This window comes from Triticum urartu, chromosome 7 (genome assembly GCF_003073215.2).
Source record: "Triticum urartu cultivar G1812 chromosome 7, Tu2.1, whole genome shotgun sequence".
NCBI classification, from domain to species: Eukaryota; Viridiplantae; Streptophyta; class Magnoliopsida; order Poales; family Poaceae; genus Triticum; species Triticum urartu.
Window position 1 is genome coordinate 37101586 of NC_053028.1, and position 8034 is coordinate 37109619.

At 39.3% G+C, this 8034-nt stretch overlaps 1 long non-coding RNA gene across 1 annotated transcript; it reads right to left on the reverse strand.

The window, feature by feature from the left end:
* Window positions 1-5046: 5046 nt before the first annotated feature.
* Window positions 5047-7954, reverse strand: LOC125523274. The gene is made up of 3 exons (XR_007290156.1): window positions 7811-7954; window positions 5756-5862; window positions 5047-5415 (listed from the first exon to the last, which is right to left on the reverse strand). It is a non-coding gene; the product is annotated as an uncharacterized LOC125523274 (long non-coding RNA).
* Window positions 7955-8034: the final 80 nt, after the last annotated feature.

Genomic DNA, 8034 nt, shown 5'->3' on the forward strand with positions numbered 1-8034 from the left:
CCCGGCCTGGACCAAAATCCCCTTTTTCTACTAGTGAAATATATACGGTTTAAACCATGGACAGCTAGGAGGTTGAGACACATGTGCTATGTGGTATACTCTTACATGCACAATTAACAATGAGTGCATGATGACTACGAGGCGCCTATGGTGACTTCGTACTCAAGATGATATGCCGGCCCAGTCTCTCGAATGTGCTCATACGGGTAGGGTGTGCGTGTGTGCGTTCATAGGGGTGAGTGTATACGTGTATATATGAGCGCTTGCGTCTGTACTGTGTTCAAAAAACAATGGTGCATGATCACATGTTCCCTCGTGTGTTGATGCCCACTTCCCATCTCTCATATGAGCCGCGACCACAACCTTACCCCCATCATTCATATGCACAGGCATCCCTCTCTTACTGTTCTCTATAATCCTCCACAGGACGCGAATAGGTCCTTGGTGATTGACTCCTGTGAACGGCCGTCATCAAGAATATGCGAGAGAGAGAGAGAGAGAGATCCACAGGGTGCCAACAGGTATAGATGGTGATCTGCTCCTGCAAATCAACGTCATCGAGACTTCAAGAGCATGCTGAAGAGATAGCGAAGGTGTCGTCATCGACGTCAAGTAGAACTCATGAGATTAGTGATGATGACCATGACTGGGCTCGATTGCTAGCTTGGGGCCGCAATTCCTCTAGCAATTCAAAGATACATTAGTGGAATACAAAATAAGAACTTGGGAGGAGCTCGGATATTCACAACTTGGGAGGAGCTCGGATATTCACAACATTCAAAGATACATTAGTGCAACACCCATGAAAGTTGATCCACAACATCACATATTCAACAATGTCCCAAAACGACAAGCTCGGATATATAGCTAGACAACATAAAAAGGAAACCACGGGACACTCCATACAACTAAAAGCTCCATCTATCTTATTCTGTCACCTCACCCTCTGCAAGATAAAAACGACCTCAACCCCCCCCCCTCGGCCCCTCCCTCTGCCTGCGGGTCCACCATCTCTAGGAGTTTCTAGTACTCGCTTCCTGCAAAAAAGGGGTATCAACTATGGGATAAGATGACCCCATCCTTTCTTGGTTGTACATTTGTCTCTATCTTTAGGAACAATATGTTGTTCTGTCCATCGACATGAACAATTGTCCATGCATCTCGTCTCTCCAGCTTAAGCGATCTTGACCATAACGCGAAAAAATTAATCTTTATCGTCTCAAATCTGCGACGGTCAGCATTCAGCATTCAGCCACCTCGCACCTCTTTGTTGTTGGACATCCAATTTAAATTTAAGATTTGCATCAGTCTTAAGTCGTGCATGTGATACGTACCTACACTTGTTGTTGGACATCCAATTTAAATCCGATTCAGTTAAGACTGGCATACTCATGCAAACGTACGCGGTATGTACATGGTTCAATGCTATGTATGTTTCTAGTATTTAGAACACAACATGTGCTCAAGCTTATAAAAATGGTCTCTCACCTCCTTGCCTACGTGAGGTCAGTGGCGGAGTCAGAACTTTTGTGAAGCCTGGGCAAGCTTGAGCCTAAATGTATAACTTGGAAATCAAAATCGACCGTCCAATACACAATATATAAAATAGCTACTCCCTGGTGTAGGTGTACCCACATGAACAGTAAATTAAGAAAAAATTTAGAAAAACACTGTTTTTTTTTGCAACAAGATCAAATGTTTTAGCTTTTTGCTAAATTTCATGAGCAAATAACATTCATGGAGCCCTCACAAAAAAACGGCTCAAAAGTGCATGGAACTTTGAACACTAATTTGGTTATGTTTAGTGAGTGCTCCTCGAATGTTATTTGTGGACAAAAATTTGCAAGAAGCTAAAACTTTTGATAATGTTTGATGTCCCAAAATTTCAGATATTTTAGTTTTGTGTTTTTTTCTTCTTAATTTACTGTCCATGGAGGGTTTAGGAGCACCCTATAGTAGATAATCCAATCTCACCAAACTTCGGCATACCCAGCTTTCGACTAAGAGAGATTCATCGAGTTCCTTCCCCCAGATACTTGGCAAGGTCTTTGAGTGTCAAAATGAGGTCCTAGGCAAAATAAAGTAGGTTGACGGCCAGCCAACGGATACGACGCTTGCCACATGACACGTTGTGTTTGTCAAGTACCTTTGGTACCATACTCGGCGAAGACGGGACAACTGAAGAGTGCGTGTGTCCTCAATGTTTGCCAAGTCAAGTCTTGGGCAAAATGTTCATGGGTTTGTCGAGTGGCTACCACACGATACTAGGTGAGCCCGGGCAAGTGCCCGAGGTGGTCGGGCTCTGTCTCCGCCACTGCGTGAAGTGGAACTAAACCACATGTCATGTGTTGCTGTTTCTTACTACTTTTGTTTTGAGAAGGTTCTTACTACAGTTATGTACTCCACATGACTATCGGCGTGGGCACAATTAATGGGCCACATGGGCTGCTCTTTGTTCGTCACCACAGACCTACATTGAGTAATACTACTAACTAGATCGGGATCGCGCCTTGGCGCGAGGGTGCCGATCCAAATGTTTTGGTCAAGGAGGCAATGCTGTTGTTTGGCTCAGCACGGTGACCCAGCGACTAAAACCTCAATATAACAATGCGTTCGGAACATCCAAAGGAATTAAAATAACCTCACAATAAATGTGTTCAGTATATATCACAAAAACTACAAAGATATATCAAGAGCAAGGTATAGTTGCTGCCCATGATGACTGAATTGAATATAGGGCATACAGATTAAATATATACCAAAAGCAAAGTGTAGTTGTTACCAAGAATAACCGCAATTTCACTATAGATAATAAAGAAAAAATTTGTACCAAAAGCAAGCCAAATGTTTGCCAAGGACAACTAATTTGTATCGAGTGGTACAAAACATAAAGACATAAATTATATAAAATAATGCCAAGTAGTTCATATCAGGAACTGTAAGAATAAGTGTTACATGAGATGTTGTATCTGCTCATAAACACAATGAGATAACAGACAATTGGAAACGATGCTCTGGAAACATCGATATCTACGGTACGTTATAGCTGATCACTACTGATAACTCTACTTCCTCTTTCCACGTTCTGAGGCGAAGCCAGCGCAATTAGTAGTGGACAATACTTGACAGGTGTCATCATGATAATATGAATGCTCTATAAATAATATTAGCATTAGCTCATGATATTAGGCACTACAAAATTCGGATAGATGGCATATTGAGATTGAAAATAAATCTGTAACATTGTGCCTGCAGAGTATAAATAGAAAAGATGGCACTTCACAACCGAGAGATCCAAATAAATATTGCAGCTGAAAGAAGAAGGTGCCTGCAAGAAAAGATGATGTAGGTGAGAGCAACATATCATCCACTTGATACTTGAGCAGGAAAAGGATGGATGCGTATGTACAACGGGAGTAACTTATCTCAGACGGTGATGCAACAACAGTATTAAGAGAGAACATTTTCACCATGAATGAAATTTCACAAAAGGAATAGAGAAAAGCGAGGATTGCAGCTCAGGCCCATTCTCGCTCACTGACTGAAGATAACTGCCATAGTATGAACATACATGATTCACCCGGTATTTCTGTTTATTTTTACGATTATCTCTCACATTGTCGCTGTTGTAAGAGGTTTCATGGTCTGAGAAAGAAAATGCACATTGGAACTATTATCAGTTGGACATTTGCAGGTTGCTTTTTCAGGGCAGAAGTGAAATTCCTACCAAAAAGTTAGCACCAGACAAAAACCCCGCTAAACAGCACTTTGATTAACAGAACTGCAACCACAATAGGTGTACAACCTCCATTTACTTCCTAACAAACCATGTGAGCGATCCAATCCCTAAGATAAATGAATAAGCAAGGATTAACCAAACCAGACCAATAGTGGCACCATAGGGAGACCAAATCCAACAAAAGAACCCAATAAACATCCTATCCTTTCCACACTCTTTCACAAGCATCAATCCAATACAAAAAAATCCAACCCTCTGTTTATCATGTGTGAATGGACAAACAACTCTCTGTCTCTCGGCAAACAAACCTGAAAGTGCCAACCAAAAACAAAAGAATACATGGACACAGACTAATAGACTAATTCAAATGTACCAGAAAAAACGAGACTAAACTAAAGGGCACATGTCTTATTGCATCCACACCTTCCTGACAACACACTATGACGAGCATGTTCTATCAAACAATCCTCACAAACTGACGCCACTGGCATGACACAGGACATGCAGGACCAGCACACACATCAGTAGGCCATGCCAATTGAACTAAAAGAAAAAAACCCACCAAGCACTTTCTACCTATGTGCAAAAGAACAGATACCCCATGATAAAGAACACAAACCATGTGTGCATCCACAATTTCAAATTAACCTCAATTGGGGACAATATCCAAAATAGTCGCAAATTCACTTGCAAACTACCATACACACACAATCCAGAACTGTTTCCCACAATTTCTAACACCTCAAACACAAAAAAGGTAGAAGGAGATGAAAATGCAAGTGTTGAGATTGTATTCTGACCATGTCCTCAGGATAGTCGCTGATGACATTCTTGGTTGAAAGATGTGCCTCTCACGAGGTGAAGAAAAATATACAGAATTCTAACCAGCTGGTCCGCTGTGTCGACGTGATATAAATGTAAGTGAGCCATAATAACTTCTAGTATATATACCTGAACGCACATGAAATGAATGAAATTTCAGAGAACCATATCAAATCTATTTGAAAGTAGCAATCATTGTTTAAACATCTCAAATAAATCATAACTAAAAAAAGATGTTCTCCTTATCACCATGTTCTAAGCATGAAGGAGTTTAACATCTCCACTCTATCATTCAGCCTAAAGATAAAAAAGATCTGATGCAGGAAGGACCTAAAATAAAGATTCTGGGAACAGGTTGGCAAAGAAGTGAAGCGTGCCTAAGTTGTGCTTTCCATTGTAAAAAAATACTGAGATTTTGAAATAAAAATAGGACTACCCTGCATAATATCGCATCTCACAAGCCAATCTGGTCGAACCACAATATGTAATCAAGTCACAAAGCCAATCAAGCCACATAACTGTAGTGGTCAGACGGATCAGCTAAGGAACAATATGCATCAGCCAAATTGTTCATCAGCGTACAGATCAATACATCATATATTTAGATCAAGCAAACTAACACCAGAATAAAAATGCTCCCAAGTTCATTGCTCATATGCATTTACCAAAAAAATGTGATTGTGCACAGCTTACATCCATGATCCAGAATGTTGAGGGTTGGAAGGGAGGAATGAGAGAAATAGGACCTTCGCCCCAAGCATCATAGACCCAGTCTTTGAATGATAATTTGCCTGATTAACATGCCCTGTTGCATGCACTGCCAGCCTCTGATCTCCCCACAGGGCCCGGGATGTCTGAATAACACGGTATATAATATAGTGAGTAGATACCAACAAACATACCCACATATACACACATGAATGATTACACAGAAAGAAATATTGCATAGAAGGTCATGATTCACACGAACTATGTCTTTCATCCAAGATAGCCTGACTGTAATATTAGGACGATATGAAATATTAAGATGCCTGAAATAAAGCTTTCTCTATTCATAATAATATTTCTCCCAGAAATATTACAGTCAGGCTATCTTGGAATAATTACATGACAGGGGGCATCAACACATCATCATACCAAAATAAAGGAGAAAAAAAGAAGAACGGGAAAAGTTTATGTTCGAGTAATTACTACCTGAAATATCATCATAGTAATTTCGGTTGTCCCTTGATGCTCAACTATTGCCATTCTACAATGGATGCATGACCAAAGATCCCTTGCCAACAGAACCGAGAGCAAACCTGAAAAATGACAAAAGCATTGGCAGTACTTCCAGCAACATAAATCACACTATTATTGCATACCCTATTATAACTTTCAGACTGCTCTCCCATACGTGACTAATTCAGTCAATTAGATGGGAACTTAAGTAAATAAAAAACATGACCTAGCAAACTGTAGAACCTGAATTAATATTACGACAAAACTAAATGCAAAATGACTGGCTACTTAGCATGGAAGAATGCTTTCACCAGGCAGAGCTAGCTAAAATTAGAAGAAGAAAATCAAGCAGACTTGACAACAGGAGCATACAGACCTTCGTCGATGTCATTGTCATCTTCGATTTAATAGAGAAATCAGAATAGTTTGAATACCATATCTTTTCTTAACCTGAATACACATATACAACGGATGTTTGTCAGTTCCAAAACCCAGCCAAAACTGAAGTTATGCGTGGCCATGATCCATTCAAAGTTGATTTTGTACAGGGGGCAATGGATTTCTAAGTTGATTTGCAAGGAAAATTGATGTAATTATGTGCCAATAGGATACATTCAGAGTGCTAGAAACCTATGGAGAGGAAAAGCAAGTACATATATGTAGAGGTCAAGACTCAACTTGAATCTAGAATAGCAGATGTAGTTTCACCGTGATCAATATAGACAATACTGAAATTGGCATGACTGTGATCTGCATACCAATATTAGGTCACTTCTTAGTCTGCTCACAAAATGTTGATCAAGAGTTCCCCGTCGATCTTAAAGATACTAATCACAATCACAATTCCCTCTGGAAGTTAACTGATTATCACGAACACGCGGGGAAGAGGGTCGCAGCTAACTACGACATAGAGCTGGCATAAAAACAAGTAGGAGCTCATAATTTCCCATTACTCCTGAAAAAATTATAAAGCAAACCAAAATTAATGCTTTGTGACTGACCAACAAGAATTATAAAACAAATTCTTATACCGAAGGTGCTCTGAACGAAAATCTTTTCTTCATAAACATGGAGAAACTCTCGTGATAGAGTAAGCTTGCGACGTATAAAAAGATATTATAAGAAAGAACACCAGATAGGAGCTAACAAAATTAAGTTTAGAATATACGCTAGCAAATCAATAACCGTACAAAAATATTGTGGTCCAAATAAGATTCATATAGGCCACTAACTAAACTGATAGGAACCAAACTTTTATATTTTGACCAATTGTTCCACATTAGTCTGGACTCTTGTTATTTCATTTATCCAACTTAAGACTGTCATTATCTAAATTGAATATGCTTAAAGCCTCTATCTGATTTAGCCAAAGCAGGAGAGCATCTAATATAACAAAATAGCAGGGCGAGGTGTTTTTATAATCATCATAGGACTTAAAAGTATCAATGACATACAACCCAAAACACAAAATTAGATGGCAAAACATGCATGGACTGAACTCTTCAGCAAAATAATATATGTCTATTCAAAGCTATATGTTTCCAGATTGTTTAGGATTATTTTAACTGCTTTGACATTCCCCCCTCCTCAATTAGAGGTACAAGTCATAGGATTCGGTGTACTGAATTGATACTTTGCACATATATAGTACATCTTTGTATGTACTTTACAGAAGTACCTCGTGGGCCCCTATTACCAAGACCGGTAAGAAAATTGTGCAGCTATGAGATGGTTAATTTGATTATGTTGTAGACTAATTTTATACAGTGTACACGGAGTTCCCAGAACAAGAAAAATAGAGAAAGTAGCTAAGCTCAGGTGCACATGGACCCCCAAAACCATATCACCGTCTCAAATCAACCAGAGTAATAGACATCTACTTTGGATAAACTATAGCCAAGTTGCATTGGATACAGACGCTACATCATACTTCTTAATACAATGAACATTTGACAAGCAACTAAATTCTAACAACCAATATGAATCAGTGACATGGTACAAATAACAGGTTGGTCCATATATACAGACCTGAAATTGTACTGTTGTAGACGTAGGAGGTAGCGGCATAAGCACAATCTGATTTGTGTTTCGTCCCTGAATTAGATGATTCACTCCAGCACTCGATTTTTTTTCCTTGAACACGAAAAGAAGGAAAAAAGAGTATTGGAAACCAGCATATGTGGGCCTAAAAAGAGTATTAGAAATGGAAAAAAGAGTATTAGAATAATTTTCCTAAAAAAATTTGCAGGTTG